Source organism: Lissotriton vulgaris, chromosome 7 (genome assembly GCF_964263255.1).
Source record: "Lissotriton vulgaris chromosome 7, aLisVul1.2, whole genome shotgun sequence".
Classification (NCBI taxonomy): domain Eukaryota; kingdom Metazoa; phylum Chordata; class Amphibia; order Caudata; family Salamandridae; genus Lissotriton; species Lissotriton vulgaris.
In genome coordinates, this window is record NC_141695.1 from 80,659,972 (window position 1) to 80,677,575 (window position 17,604).

Below are 17,604 nucleotides of genomic sequence, written 5' to 3' on the forward strand. Positions count from 1 at the left end.
TAGGTGACAAAATTCCAGCTACACCATCAATCACCTATAGGAAAGCATATTCAATGCAAGATGCATTAGTCAAATCCAGCCCAGAGGTTTCGTCATGAAAGAACTGGCTTGACAAGAGCAAAGGCTTCAGGAAGTGCTCTTCCTGTAAGGCATGCCAGCATGGGCTTAACAAAACTGAATATGCAGTCCCATTCACCCCCAATGCACGCAAGATAAAAAAACAACTGACTTGCAAGAGTGAATATGTGGTTTATGTGCTGGAGTGTCCGTGTGCCCTGCGGTATGTGGGTAGCACCAAGCTGCAGGTGCACAAGAGGATACTCCAGCACATAAGGGCCATTAACACCAATGACTCGGCGTATCCGGTGGCCCGCCATTTCAAGGAGCACCACAACAATGATAGCACCCTTTTACGTTACTATGCTGTAGATTGTGTGGGCCCTTTAAGAAGAGGAGGTGACAGGGATGGTGCCCTTAGAAAATTGGAGACCAGGTACATACTGGAAATGGATAGTCGAGCCCTGGGGGGATTAAATTCCACAGAAGACTTTTACACTTGTCTCTGAATTACCAACATAAGTGTACCTAGTGGTTCTGAACTATCCATTCCTAATTGATCCACCTAGTTTTTCTGCCAAGTTATCCAACTGGATGTGAATATATGACATTCTCTTTCCAATGACCAGTACATGTCTAGTGTTGCATATGGTTTCAGTGTGTAGTGTAGCCTAGGCTTAGGCTGCATGATGATGTATCAAATGCCAAGCATAACATCTACAAAGATAAAGTATGTTAACATAGAAAACAAGAAGATTCACAAAAAACTTTACAAAATACAAAAAAATGCACACAAAAACTTTTACTTCACTTTTTCACTTTTATGCTTAATGCTGGAATGGTGTTGTTTAATTCATGGTTACTTGCCTTAATATGGAGGTGAGGCTGCGATGTTCTCCAAACCTAGTGGTTGGTTTACATCTCCTCTCCTCTCTACCCTCTAGCAGAACATAGACACATGATTGGCTAGTGCGTAGAATGGAGTCAGGATGCTGCGATCTCGGTGTACAGGCTTAAAATGCATTTATGCAGCTATGTATTCTGGTCACCTGAGGTCTCATCTTGTGTAAATAGTGTATGTTTGGTGTCAAAATATTTATTATGAATATACTTGTACATTCATGTATATATATATATATATATATATATATATATATATATATATATATATATATATATATATATATATATATATATATATATATGTATATATATATATATATATATATATATATATATATAAATAATTTATTTTTCTACACCTGATTGTAACATGATATTGTAGATCAAGTATATAATTGTTATTTATTGTGATGACAATTGTTTACATAACACTACTTGCACTTTACTGAAGTGTTGCACATTGCCAATTTTGCACTGCATTTTGAATCTCTTAATTTGGATTATCCCGTGATTTTTAACTTGTATTGCTAAAAATGACAGTATGGCATTAGCACTTTACTTACGGTTGTTTGCACATTGCGATTTAGGCTGAAATCAGGGATTATCCCGAGATGGGCTTTGCAATCAGCATTGAAATGTTGTCTATGTCTATGACACAAGATATTTTGCATGTGACCATGTTCCACCAATGATTTAAAACTAAGACCAGCACTTGCACTTTAAAAGTTGCCTCCTCCCTAGCATGCGTCATGTGATCAAGGCCTCCGTGAAGGCCGAAACGTCATGCTGAGGTGTGCCGTCTTCCCGACTAAATAAAAAACACTGCTCACCTGCACTTGGGTTTCCTCTCTTCTTCTGCGCTGTGGTATCCAGGATTGTGCTCCAGGTGAGAGCAAGCAGGGATTGTCTCATATATATATATATATATATATATATATATATATATATGACAAACAAGTCCTTGAGAAGCAGCATACCAGGGCACAAATCTCCACCCAACGCTTCTTAACAGGAACGGACCACACAAAAGGTAGTTCTTTTAAAGTGCTGTTTTATTTTCCATCAACATGACGCGTTTCGACTAGGTCACCCCAGTCTTGATCACATCCATTACCTACTGGCGGTCGCCAGTAGGTATATATAGTTAGGATTTTTTCTCTATGGGATTTTTGAAAATTCTATGTCTAATAATTTTGGTGTTTGTGGACGGAATCGGCTGAAATTTTCAGGAAAATTGTATATTTTGTTTCCGAGCAGCCCCTGAAAATTTGGGGGGGGTTTCTCAAGGGGGGGCCGAGAAAAAAGGGGGGTCCCAAAACGCGTTTTTCCCATGTTAATTTCCATAGGGCGGTTGGCCTCACTTTTAGCTCGAACGGCTGAATGGATTTGCACGAAACTTGGCAAAATTGTAGGGACTGTTATCCCGATGTGCCTTTGCTAGGTCTCAATATATGTGCTCCAGTGGATTTTGATAAATTAACGTTCAAAAAAATGTATATATCTGTGACAGCGCTCCGGGTAGCGCTCCGCTTCGCGTACTTGACGAGTAACGGAACTTCGCGAAGCGAAGCTGATTGGCTCTCCGGTGTCTGTCAACATTCTAAACAGTCCGAAGCGGCCGCCATCTTGTCTCTCGGTAGGATCGAGAGATAAGAGGAGGCGAAAACGAAGGGGGAAATGACCATAAGGGGGCATTGTAGATCCTCCCTGACCCCCTAGGTTTGATGTGGTGGCTTTAAAAGGGCCCCGCAGGGCAAAAAAAATAAAAAATGTTTTTTTTGCGTGGGGAGTGCCCGGTACGCTTTTGTGCAATGGGCGGTGGTAATCTAAATGATGAGGGGGGGCAGCGTTCAAAGCACATCAGCGTGCATAAACACGAAAATGTTTTTATCTACCACGTACTTGACTTATCTCTCTGAGATGCATTCCCTTGTGTTTCAGCAATGGTAGTCTGTTCATTACATAGATCGCCCGAGGGCGGTAGTACAGACCGCGCGTAGGAGAGGGTCAAAAGCCAGGGGTATAGGAGTATGTAACAAGCGAGCCATTTAATTGAAAAAACTAAACGTGACAAACGGTTGCAGGATCAGTGAAGGTTGATTTTTTAATTGAAAGTATAACAGGATCAGTTATAATAAAATCGTCCATACGCACACCATGGGCGAGTATCATGGGTAATATTACTTCGAAGCTTTATTAATACAATAATCAATAATGGAAAATCGACATCACTAGGGTTGTCCGTATTCCCAGTCAGTACCCTTCCCCGCCCGCCATGTGCACAAAGACCGCATACATCCCCCATAACGTCAAGGCTAAGTAACTAGAACGTTATAAGGAGTTGCAAGTCGCTCCCATACTGGCGCCATTTTGGTCGAGGCCAGGCAGGTCCAGAGTATAGTTCAATGTCTCCAATAAGTAGCAGCAGGACCAGAATCCCTTTCGGCAGTTCTGGCTTCGTCATTAGGAGCACTAGAAAACAAGACATTCTGGGCAACACCACCCTTGACGCAGCCTTTTATGCTACAAGATGGTGTCTTCCATTCAGAAAATATTGTTGGCAGCATTTTGAAAGGAAAGATAAACGGCGGTTCTCCTAGTGAGTCTCACATTGTTACATTTATGAATAATGTTGAAGAGTAGTATGTTGAAAATCTGAAGCCATCGTTCTACAAACTCTCAACCAGCCTTGGATGGAAAAATCCTGAAGAATGTACAAACTGAAAACCAGTTTTTGTTTGCATAGCATCAGCAGCAACACTTGAGTCAGCTTTGTGTGAAGCCGCCATCTTGATCCAATCAATATCGTCCCCATGCACACATTCAGGGACCAGGCCGCAGGACGTGTCTTCAGGTCAAACCGATTGTGGGACAAGGTGCAGAATGGAAGAGTCACCAAAAGGCAAAAAGTTCTGCTGGACCCCGGGAGCCGGCCGCCTATGTCGGGGGCGATCTTAGGCCACATCAGGGCAACAAGACTTGGGGAGGGGGCAGGAGCCAAGCGCCCCCTCCCAGTCCGTGCCACCACACTGCCCCTCGGGGGCCTCCGTCAAGCGGTCCAGGGAGGCACTGCATCACATTGCTTTCCAATGCAGTCAGGTCCTCAAACAGCCCCCACTTGGTGATGTACCTCTGGGGAGATGATGTTACGTTTAAACGTAGCCCGTGAGTGCTTAGTTCGCTTCTGTTCTCTGTCACTGTTGTTGATTTTGAGCCCCAAATACAAAGGCTTGTTGTTGCTTGTGAATCCCCAAGTGTATATTTGCCCATACTGATCCATAACGCCCCGGCCTCTCCATGTCGTAGGCCGCAAGAGTGGGCGGAACTCAGTTGGCCGAGCGAGACTTGGGGAAGGGGCAGAAGCTAAGCGCCCCCTCCCAGTCCACGCCACCACACCGCCCCTGGGGGGCCTCCGTCAAGCGGTTCAGGGAGGCACCGCAGGCAGCCGTTCTTCAGATCAGTGGCTCTCACTGGCAAGGCTCTCCTCCGTCAGCAGCAATCGTTGGCGCTGTGGTTGCGGCCGGAGGCCCCGCCTAGTCAACGCCTCGGTCTCTCCATGTCGTATACCGCAACAGTGGACGCAACTCAGCTGGCCGAGCGAGACTTGGGGAGGGGGCAGGAGCCAAGCGCCCCCTCCCAGTCCGCGCCACCACACCGCCCCTCGGGGGCCTCCGTCAAGCGCCTCAGGGAGGCACCGCAGGCAGCGGATCTTCAGATCAGTGGCTCTCACTGGCAAGGCTCCACTCCATCAGCAGCGATCGTTGGCGCTGTGGTTGCGGCCGGAGGCCCCGCCTAGTCAACGCCTCGGTCTCTCCATGTCGTATACCGCAACAGTGGACGCAACTCAGCTGGCCGAGCGAGACTTGGGGAGGGGGCAGGAGCCAAGCGCCCCCTCCCAGTCCGCGCCACCACACCGCCCCTCGGGGGCCTCCCTCAAGCGCCTCAGGGAGGCACCGCAGGCAGCGGATCTTCTATGGCTGAGATACCCGCCACCCCCTCTCAACACAATCCCCAAAGAAGGGAAACCGGAAACAGTTCTTGAAGTTTTTGGAAGTGGGAGGGAGTGTTAAAGGTCGTTCGAAGACTCGTGTGAGGTATCTAGAAGGTATCGTAGACCTCCCCCCAACCCCACACAACTTACCGCATCTGCCGTCGCAGATGTCACTGGCCCCGGGAAATTCCCCAGGAGGGGGCTGTAACCCCTCCTACACAGGAAGGGGCCTTGACCGCCTTTCCTCTTCTTTCGGCGACCCATCCTTAGAAGGGACCGCCTCCCCGTTGAGGGGCCAAAGGCCACCTCCCCCGAGCGCTCCCATCCGTGTTGGGTGACGCCCACTCATAGGGATCTTCCAATTAGTGCTCACCGATCATGACCTTACCGCCCGACCAAAATAAATACGACAAATGCTAACTAAACGAAACTACATTGGCCACTATGACCGAAAAAAGCCTGTTTATAAATGGACCTTAAATCCGAAGTTCTTTAATCACAAACTTGTAAAATTAGACCAATCTTTATTACACATTCAACATCGACATAACACTAAAACAACCTGTAAACGAAATAGAATAATTGATCAATTTTATTAAAACAACTGGCTGTCCTCAGGGGCTGGTGGGTGGGTCAAAATTGGCTCTTCGTTCCGTCTCGAGCTCACGTGCAGCGAGGAGGTGCAGCTTCAGAGCACAGGAACAAGAGGATGTCTTCTGGTCTTGCGTCCCTTTTTATCCATCTTCAGGGCGGGCGTAAACCCGCCCCTGCCTGCCCCGAGGGCGTGGCCGGCCGCGTCAGTGTCTAGGCCAGCCCACTCTAGGGCGGGAAAAAGCGCGCCCCGGCTACGCCGCTTCGGGCATACCAGCCGAGACGCGCCTCCCGCCCAAAATGGCTTCCCGGGGGGATCGAGGCACTCTGCCATACGTTCGGGGGGACCGAGTGGTCGTCCCTTTCCATATGGCTGAGATACCCGCCACCCCCTCTCAACACAATCCCCAAAGAAGGGAAACCGGAAACAGTTCTTGAAGTTTTTGGAAGTGGGAGGGAGTGACCCTCCCGGCCGTATTTATTAAAACAAAAAATTAAAAACATTTAAACATTAATGTACAATTTCATACCACATTGCGATGTTTGGCTAACCTTAACAGATTCTCTAATACAGAGGTTCTCCTAGCCGAACTAACATCCTACAAAACATTTACTTGAAATATTGAAATTGTACATCCTAACGTTTAAGGGCCAACGGCAAGGTCGTAACCGGTGTCAAGATCCCTAACCAGACATACCCCCCCCCACTTGGGAGGGGCGACAGCACTGAGGCGTACTCAAGTGCAACTACTACCAATTTCCCTTGACTTGACGGGGGCACTTATCAACTCGACGCCAGTTAAAGGTCGTTCGAAGACTCGTGTGAGGTATCTAGAAGGTATCGTAGACCTCCCCCCAACCCCACACAACTTACCGCATCTGCCGTCGCAGATGTCACTGGCCCCGGGAAATTCCCCAGGAGGGGGCTGTAACCCCTCCTACACAGGAAGGGGCCTTGACCGCCTTTCCTCTTCTTTCGGCGACCCATCCTTAGAAGGGACCGCCTCCCCGTTGAGGGGCCAAAGGCCACCTCCCCCGAGCGCTCCCATCCGTGTTGGGTGACGCCCACTCATAGGGATCTTCCAATTAGTGCTCACCGATCATGACCTTACCGCCACAGGCCGGATAGTTGACCGGCTATCCGGACCCCCCACAAAAAACTCCTACCTAAAGGTCATGTTTCAACGATTTTAACCATGCCAAGAAGTCTCCTAAGAGTAACTCATTCCCCACCCAAGACAAATGCACACCATCCCCCAAATACATACTGTCATCATTAATACAGCTATGAGAAATAGAATGCAAAGTCCTGGAACGGAACAACCTACTCACTTTATTGTTAAGCTTTCTAACAGAATGGTTCAAAGCAGGAATAGAGATAGCCCCCCGCCACACCTTTCGTGGAATCAAATGGGACCATGCAATCGTGCACCCCGGAACTCTCCTCGCCAACCAACTTACAGTGGAAAGCATTGCCTCCAGGAGTAGTCGTCTACCGATGGTGACCAAATCATTGCCCCCAACATGCACTATAACTATAGACGGCGGTGACCTTGTCCGCCCTAACAAACCCTCGAAAAATGTTTGAAACTGGTCAATACAGAGACCGCCCCTTCCGTAGAAGGACATCCTGTACCCGTATTCCCCAGCCACGTGAATCATGTCACCTGCTTTGAATACGTCTGCGGCACGCCTCACGTATGAGTGGCCCACGACCCACACCTCCTTTTTCACAGCCGGTGATGTCTGACCGCTGGCCCGGTGTAGGGTCGACTGCATAGTCCGCCCCGCCTCGTAGGCTTGCGTAACTGAAAACCAAACAAAAACAAGAAGCGTGAGTACATTATTACAGCTTCACAACATGTGCAACCGCACGTATCTTTTATAACAATTGGAGGACCAACGCCCCACTCGTTTCACTTGCTCAACATTAAGACCCCTGGCTGTAGCTTCCGTAGCAGCCCCTATCCGAAAGGAATGGGTCCCAAATTCGCCCGGGTTCAAGCCCGCAGCGGCAATTGACATCGCAAGCACCCGCTGAAACTGAAATTTCGTCAGTGGGGTGGCGTCAGCGTGTCTTAACAAAGTCCCCCCCCATGATGCCACCCTTCGTGCTAGGTAATCCTCTAAACACTTTACCGGACATATGGAGGACCCAGGAATCCTGCGTATGATGACGCAGTCACCCATCCCATCTTGGTCAGTCTTGGATTTTACAAAGGAGACAGTCATTGTTTCTCCCCGTATCTGAACGTGTTCTTGGCACAAACCCCCCGCCACATCCAGTTTGTTCCTTGCAACCAATTCGCTTACCCGCATTGCTCCGTGAAATGCTAGCGTAAAAGCGGCTCGGAACAGCACCGCCTCAAACTGAGATGAACATGTGGCGGGGAGTGTGGCCAACAACTGGGACAATCTATCCAAACCTATCGGGCGCCTTTCATCTACTCTGCGACCCTCAAGGCGTTGCCACCCACGCAGCGCTTTCTGTACAACGAAAGACGCTGTTGGGTCCTGGATAGCGTGTGCTCTGGCAACAAAGGAAATGGCAGCACGATGCTTCTGGGCTGTAGCCACCGATTTCCCAGCCCTACGTAAGGACATCAGGAAATTCACTACCCACTCCTCGTGACCCCAAAGTCGCTCTCTATCACTCCCCAAAAAGGCTAAATAGGCCCGAAACGCCCCTTCGTATGCCTTCCTCGTCCTTGGTGCTAGACGCTCTCCCACGAGGTGACGAAGTTCGGGGCACCGAGAGACCAGAGAGCTTCGGGAAAGGGTGCCGGCTCTGGGTCCGCTGAGGGGAGGAAACCCGAGAAAGCCTGCATTTGAAAACGAGACAGTGCGTCAGCCGCCTGATTCATCACCCCTGGAACATGCTTTGCTCTGAATAGCACGTTCAATTGCATACACAGTAAAACAATGTCCTTAAGCAGTCTTAAAATCAGTTTACAACGTGCTGCCTGACTATTGATGCACTCGACCACGGTCATATTGTCAGACCAAAATATGACAGAGTGATCTTTGAACCCATCGGGCCATGTTCTCAAGGCCACCAGGATGGGAAACAGTTCCAGGAAAGCAATATTACTCGTCAGACCATTCTCATGCCACCATGTCGGCCATCTTTGTGCCGACCATTTCGTGCCGAAAATGGCGCCAAAACCTATGCTTCCTGCCGAATCTGTCCATAGCCCCAGCTCTTCAGAAGACACGGCTGGTTCATTCCAGACGATTCTACCATTGAAATCCGCCAAAAATGCTAACCAAATACGCATGTCCTGGCGGATCTCGGCCGATAGTCTCGTGCGATGGTGGCCCTCTTTAAGGCCGACCATCGCTTGGGCAATTGAACGGGAAAAGGGGCGGGCCATTGGTATTACCCTCAAGGCAAAATTCAACTGTCCCACCACCTGCTGTAATTGTTGCAGCGTAACTTTAGATGCATTTATACACATTTGCAGCGCAGCCCTGAACTTCAACACTTTCTCAGCTGGCAAACGGAAACACCCCTCAATGGAGTCCAACTCGATCCCCAGAAACTCGAGGCAAGTCGTAGGACCCACTGTTTTACCCGGCGCCAATGGCACACCAAACTGTTTCATTAACACACAAAATTCGGCCAAGGCCCGGCCACATTCAAGACCCCCGGCTGCCCCAAGAAACAGAAAATCATCAAGGTAGTGCATTACATCTTGGAAACCTGTTTTCCTTGTGAAGACCCATTGTAGAAAACTACTGAATTTCTCAAAATAAGCACAGGATATAGAGCACCCCATTGGCATACACCTATCCATGTAATAACAACCTTGAAACATGAATCCTAGGAGACGCTGGTCGTCTGGGTGTACCGGGAGCAATCGGAACGCTGACTCGATATCTGACTTTGCCATCAGCGCCCCGGGCCCCAGGCGATTCAAAATGGCTACGGCCTCATCGAAGGATGCGTACCGCACCGAACACACTTCTGCATCGATTGCATCATTTACGGAAAGACCTCGTGGAGCTGATAAATTATGAATCAGTCGGAACTCACCGGGGTCTTTCTTGGGGACTACCCCTAAGGGAGAACAAACAAAATTCTGGACCGGGGGTATACTAAACGGGCCGGCGACCCGACCTCGAGTCACCTCTTTCCGGATCTTATCCTGTACTACGGTCGTATGCTGCAGGACGGAAAGTTGATTTTTACACTTATCCACACCTTGAAAGTCCCCTACCGGGATGCGGAAACCATACGAAAAACCGTTCCGCAGCACCCCAGCAGAAGTACGATCCGGGTAGTCACTGAGCCAAGGAATCATCGCCAGGGTATCAATCGGAGTGGGTAAAGGCGCCCCTCGGACTATATTAGACCTGTTTGGCACCTCCTCTCCCCCCGTTATCACCCGTTCTGGCTCTGCACGAGGACTCAGGATGGGACGACCCACAACTACTACATTCATGTTTGAATTTACACGATCCCTGGGGTCTAGTACATCTACCTCTGTTGTAATTAAAGCAGAAACCCCTTTTTCCGTTATTGCCGGTAGGTTTCGAGTGATCGTCGGCACCCGTACCTGATCGAAAGGGCGTCCCCGCATATTGCCGGGAGTATTCGCCAACATTACTTCCCACCAACGGCATTTTTAACATTCCTGACTCCTTCATCTTATCCCAAGTCAAGGCATCATAACAATCCCAGGTTAAACTTTTATTATGCTCCTTTTCCTTTCTGAACAGATTATCGTAACAGAACCAATGATTACCCTGGTGCGATGTCGAGTACCCCATGATTCGTGATTGGTAGATTGGGAACTCGGAAAGCAACTCAGGTCTACGTTCCCCCAAGATTGATGTAAAGATTCCCCAAGCATTGCCCCAATTGCCGATATTCTCATTCACTTTAAAGGCGGCCATTTTTGCGCGCCAAACACTCGGATGCATGAGATCCTTCTGACTCTTTACATGCTCTACCTCATAATGATCAACAAGTAATGAAAAAATGTTCACATACTCCCCCGCCCAAATCTTTTCCTTAATTGCCAAAGGAACATGTTGCCCCAACTTTTCTCTCCGAGAGGGTGTTGACTCATCCCTCGCGATCGGCAATGGCCGCTTACCTGCACCTGACGCTGCCTCTGTGGTCGCAATCGTCCCTGGTGTCTTGTCCCCTACTGCAGCCGGCACGGGCACCTTGGCTGCTTCCCGTTTCTCCCGTAATTGCTTTATCAGCGCCTGCGCATCGACAGCCGTGGCGCCCTCGTTACCTTTACCCAACCATGCCGCCAATTGTGCTGCCAGCTCGGGCGGCATATCATCCTCGGACACGGGGGTGACCACAACGGGAATCGGATTCCCCTCCTCCGGCACGGGAGTTGGAGCCTCGAGCGGGGCACTGGGACCGGGGATGTCTTCACCCGCTGCCCCCCTCCTGGGCCTCTTGTTTTTCCCTCCCGGGGCTGCTCCCGCCAAAGGACGTTTTGGACCCCTTTCCTCATTCTTGTCCACCCGCTTCTTTAGCTCGGACATCTCCTTCATGAGAACACGCAGCATCTGGTCGGTATTCATGCGCTTTCCCACCTTCTTCGGCATTCTCCAACAAAGTAACTGTAAAACAAACAAGAACGATTAAAACGCTCAAAATTGGCTCTTCGTTCCGTCTCGAGCTCACGTGCAGCGAGGAGGTGCAGCTTCAGAGCACAGGAACAAGAGGATGTCTTCTGGTCTTGCGTCCCTTTTTATCCATCTTCAGGGCGGGCGTAAACCCGCCCCTGCCTGCCCCGAGGGCGTGGCCGGCCGCGTCAGTGTCTAGGCCAGCCCACTCTAGGGCGGGAAAAAGCGCGCCCCGGCTACGCCGCTTCGGGCATACCAGCCGAGACGCGCCTCCCGCCCAAAATGGCTTCCCGGGGGGATCGAGGCACTCTGCCATACGTTCGGGGGGACCGAGTGGTCGCCCCTTTCCAAGATCAGTGGCTCTCACTGGCAAGGCTCCACTCCATCAGCAGCGATCGTTGGCGCTGTGGTTGCGGCCGGAGGCCCCGCCTAGTCAACGCCTCGGTCTCTACATGTCGTATACGGCAACAGTGGACGCAACTCAGCTGGCCGAGCGAGACTTGGGGAGGGGGCAGGGGCCAAGCGCCCCCTCCCAGTCCGCGCCACCACACCACCCCTTCGGGGGCCTCCGTCAAGCGGCTCAGGGAGGCACCGCAGGCAGCGGTTCTTCAGATCAAAACAGAGTCTCATGCTCGATCGATTGAGCTGGCCGAATCAGGCAACAAGAAGGTGTGGGGGGGGCACCTCTTGCTCAACCACCACCTGAGGAGGTGGTACTCTCTTCCTAGGAGGTGGTGGGGATGCACCAGCTGAAGCTACAACACTTGCTATTGCTAAGTGATGAAAAAAGGTCTTCCTCTCACAAAGATGATAGTCAAAATGAGGAAACAAGGAGGGGTTTTCATCATTTGGGACAAAAAATAGTTCTAAACCAATGAAAAGTGTTATTTTTAGGTCACATGACTTAGCCTTACATCATTAGGAACCCAAAAGTGAAATGAACCAATGAAAAGTTTGATTAACAAGTCACATGACCTGTTATGCTTACGTTACGCGCGCCGCGCCCTGGATCGCTTCGGGAAGCTGCGCTTCGTGCCTCGCGCATCGGAGCACTTCCGGGTGCGCTAACGCGGCGCATCATATTACGCATTACGCGACAACGCAGGTCCAGAATATAGTCAAAATGTCTCCACCAACCAGCGGTCGGAATAGAACCCCTTTCAGCAGTCCAAAAAGTTCTGTTAAATGACAACAGAAGGGACAGGCAACAAGAACCATCAGTCAAAGAGGGGAGGGCAAGTTCTTCTCTACCGGGTCACGTTGGGGCTTCACCGGAACTGATCGAATTGGTAGTCTACAGTGTTTCTGGATGTTTCAGACTGAAGCTGGCGTCAGCATGAGAGCACCCTGTGGCTACGTCGTGGCCATTCCGTGAGCAATCATGGCAGTCGCTCCCCACCGGAAGTCTGCGGGAGTCGGAGGCCCCGGTGACTCTTGTAGGATCTTCAAGGCTGAGGGGACGCTTTTGGGAATGGGGCCCATGCCCTAGCAGTCAAGCGTCCGAGTTCCAGGGTTGCCCAGAGCCATCCTTGCAGGCCAGGCCCAAGTCTGTGGAGCGGACCGCCATTTCGTGAGCTCCGTGGCAGCCGCCTGTCGCTGTACCGCAAGAGTGGGTGCAATTCAGCCGGATGGCGGGTGAGACGCTGTAATAGCAAGAGCAGGCGCAATTCAGCTGGTCGAGCGAGGCACTGTGCCGCAAGAGCGGGCGCAACTCTGTTGGCCGAGTGAAGCGCTGTGGTGTAGCTGAGAAACTTCCACCTGGGGAGGTTCGTTCGCGCTGCCTCTCCCTTCCAGTACACCCCACGCCGTCTCCTGTTGCAGGTATATGTGATGGTCGGACCAGGGCACCGCAGGACGTGTCTTCAGGTCAAACGGATTGTGGGACAAGGTCCAGAATGAAAGAGTCACCAAAAGGCAAAAAGTTCCGCCGGACCCCGGGAGCCGGCCGCCTATGTCGGGGGCGATCTTAGGCCACACCAGGGCAACAAGACTTGGGGAGGGGGCAGGAGCCAAGCACCCCCTCCGAGTCCACGCCACCACACCGCCCCTTGGGGGCCTCCGTCAAGCGGCTCAGGGAGGCACCGCATGCAGTGGTTCTTCAGATCAGTGGCTCAAAACCGGCAAGGCTCCCCTCCGTCAGCAGCGATCGTTGGCGCTGTGGTTGCGGCCGGAGGCCCCACCTAGTCAACGCCCCAGCCTCTCCATCTCGTAGGCCGCAGAGTAGTCGGGGAGAAATCCCAGGAACGGCGGCATGCATTTGGATTGATGTTGCAGCATGCTGCCATGTAAATAGTTATTTAATACAACGTTTTACCCTGTTACTTTGCTGGTGTGTTGTATATATTTATATTATTTGCATAGGGTTTGTAGTTGTTTTGGGCGGGGTGGGCGGCGGAGCCGAGCTGTCTTGCAGCCATCATGGCGTCGAGCTCAGTTCCTCTCACTAGTTTCATATTTCTCATGAGGTGTTGTTCCTAATGTTTCTATTTTAGCGAGGTCAAAAAGAGATCCCATTAGTGGCCTACTGATTTTGCTTGATTCCTTTTGTTTTTTTTAACGATTTTTCACTATCTGCAAAGACTAAATAGAGTATTGCGACTCTGTGCTTGTTTATAAATAGAGAATGAACCAAAGAGAACCAATTCCAAAACAGTAAATGCTTGGATAACAATCAATCAAATGGAGAGGGAAGCAGGCACGACGGATTCCAACGGGGGCAAAGGCCTGCGTTACCTACCCTTCACTATCTGCAAAGAGAGAATATTCCTAAAAGAAAAGAGGGGGGGGCAGGGTTCAAAGCACATCAGCGTGCATAAACTCGAAAATGTTTTTACCTACCACGTACTTGACATTTTAAAGCTTTTGATATTTGCTATTAAAAAACCATTGAAATTCACTGAAAAAACCATAGGTTATAGACCATATAAAGTTAGGAATTAGCATTTACAAAACCTTGAAAATTCACTGAAAAAAACATAGGTTATAGACCATATATAGTTAGGGATTAGCATTTACAAAACCTTATTTTACTCACACAAACCATTGAAATTCCATATATAGTTAGTTGCACTAACTATATATTTCGCGCACCCGCAATCCACTGCTGATCATGTCACATATTACATCATTCATGACATGGTCAGTGACATCACTGATGACATCACTGATGACAACATCCAGTGACTGTATGTTTCTGTAAAGTTAAAATATGTCTTTCATATTGAAGAATGAGTGGATGTATAAGTGTCTGTATGAAGGATTTAGTAGGTGCGTGACTGACTGTATGAGTGAGTGATTAAATGTGTCTTACTAAATTCATGGGTTAGTGACTAAACTGTCTGAATGTGTGCATCAGTATGTCTGTTGTTGTGTAAGCTGCTGCATGTGTTGATCAGTAGCTATATGAGTGGCTATATGGGTTATTGATTGGTTGCCCAAGTATTTGAATGGGAGGCAGAGTGTGTGTGTGGGTGGCTGGGAGGTGTGTGACTCTGTGCATAGATATGTAAGCAGTTGATTCACTAGGTGTATGAGTTCAAGAGTGCATGTGGAAACAGCTATATGGGCGGTTGACTGTGCATGGGTGTGTTGGTGAGTGAATGGATATCTCAGTGCTACATGTGCAAGTAAGTACATATGAAAACACAGTACATGTGAGAGTTGAGATATATAAATAACTGTGGATAAGAGCCAGTGAATGTGTGAGTGGCTGTATGGATCATTGTGAGCTTGTATCAGGGATTTTATGAGAGAGTAAATATGTGTTAGTATATGTTTGATTAAGTAAGGTGTGTATAACTGTATAGTTGAGGAAATGGAGGTGTGATTGATTCTTTGCATGACTGACTAGGTGTGTGAGTAACTCCATGGATGAGTGACAGTCTGTGAGAGTCTGTTTACACTGATTGTATCTAAGGTTATATTAGAGTCTGAAGAGGTTGATCGTATTATCACATGAATGATATCATCAATGATGTGATCAGTAATGACAAATGAGATGTTATCAGTGATGTCATTTGAGATGTCATCAGTGATGTCATCAGTGATGTCACTGACCATGTCATGAATGATGTCATCAGTGATGTCATCAGTGATGTCATCAGTGAAGTCACTGACCATGTCATGAATGATGTAATATGTGACATCATCAGCAGTGGGTTGCGGGTGCGCGATATATAGTTATTGCATCTAACTATATATGCGAATTTCTATGGTTTTGTGCGAGTATATTAAGGTTTTGTAAATGCTAATCCCTAACTATATATGGCCTAAAACTTATGGTTTTTTCAGTGAATTTCAATGGTTTTTTAATAGCAAATATCAAAAACTGTCAAATGTCAAGTACGTGATAGGTCAAAACTTTTTCGTGTTTATGCACGCTGATGTGCTTTGAACGCTGCCCCCTCCCCCCCTCTTTTCTCTTAGTAGTACTCTCTCTTTGCAGATAGTGAAGGGTAGTTAACGCAGGCCTTTGCCCCCGTTCTAATCCATTGTGTCTGCTTCTCTCTCCATTTGATTGATTGTTATCCAAGCATTTACTGTTTGAGAATTAGTTCTCTTTGGTTCATTCTCTATTTACAAACAAGCACAGAGTCGCAATACTCTGTTTAGTCTTTGCAGATAGTGAAAAATCGTGTAAAAAAACAAAAGGAATCGAGCAAAATCAGTAGGCCACTAATGGGATCTCTTTTTGACCTAGCTAAAATAGAAACATTAAGAACAACCCTTCATGAGAAATACGAAACTAGTGAGATGAACTGAGCTCCACACGATGATGGCTGCAAGACAGCTCGGCTCCGCCACCCACCCCACCCAAAACAACGACAAACCCTATGCAAATATTATAAATATATACAACACACCAGCAAAGTAACAGGGTAAAACATTTTATTAAATAACTATTTACATAACTATTTTATACTTGTTGTTGCCCGATCCGGCTAGCTCAATCGATCGAGCATGAGACTCATGCACTCTAATCTCCTTGGCCTCAGTCAAGCATCAATACTAAAATTTTAATACACGAGTGTTCGTTCATGGTTTTGGTCCCTGAGTTGCTTCGATGTCACTGCCTTGCACAAATGGCATAAGTCCTGGATGTTGGGTGCAATACTTCAGAGTTCTGAGCAGTGCTTGTAACACTGTCTAAACCTTATTTGCACCTGCTGCAGCTTCACTATTCTCAAAGTAAGTGGGGGCCGTTTGTGGACCTGACTGCATTTGAAAGCAATGTGATATGGTACCTCCCTAAACCGCTTGACGGAGGCCCCCGAGGGGCGGTGTGATGGCACGGACTCGGAGAAGACGCTTGGCTCCGACCCCTTCCCCAAGTCTTATAGCACTGGTGTAGCCTGAGATCGCACCCGACATAAGCGGCCGGCTCCCGGGGTCAAGCTGTCTTTGACGTTTTGTAGCCTTTCGAATTCTATCCTTAGATGGCATTGTCTAATTTCCAAATAATCTGCAGTTGAATCTGTGGTGAAATATAATAAAAAATGTTATTAACCACTATTACCAAACAGTAAATCAATAACAGTAAGAACTAGATTCGACAATGCTATAAAAAAAAAAAAGTATGCACAAGGATGCAGGGGGTATCACTTTGACACCCTCTGACACCCTCAAAACAGGCACAAGTGCCATGTAGCAAGCAAACTAGCCCTAAGGGCAGGTCTGCCTTTCACATGACATAGATGTGCGAGCACACATGTGCATGCACACCGGAATCGGTATTTTACCATGAAGTTTGATTTCATGCTAAAATACCGATTCGTTAAGGCCTTTGGGACTCAGAAGACTCCCCCCTACATAACAAATTAACAGAATAGGTAAAATTACCGATTCGGTATTTTACCGAACAAATAATTTTTCTGATTCTGTAAATGTAGATTTACCTACATGTGGCCTTGGATTTAAGCCCCTACATACCGATTGGCCATTTACCGGTCGGAAACGGCCGAAATTGGCCGTAACCGGTCGGTAAATGGCCCGAAACAACCACCTACATCGGGCCCTAACTGTGCATGCATTTGATTTCAAAAAAAGTTTTTAAACCTTTTATGTAAAACAATTATACACCTACATTCATGGGAAACTGACTTAAAATGCCCTAATACACATGAAAACGTTTTTTAAGGTACTTGCACCTTTTTTTCAATAACTTTTAACATGGCTATGTAACTCAAACAATCAATCATTCCTATGGACTTTGAAGCCCATAGGAATGATTAGGCATTACCGATTCGGTATTTACCGAATCGGTAATTAAAGAATTCACAAGGGTGCAAGGGGTGTCACTTTGACACCCTCTGCCCCCCCAAAACAGGCACAGGTGCCATGTGGCAGGCATACCTGCCCTAAGGGCAGGTCTCCCTGTCACATGACATAGGTGTGCATGCACACATGTGCATGCACACCGGAATCGGTATTTTACCATGAAGTTGGATTTCATGCTAAAATACCGATTC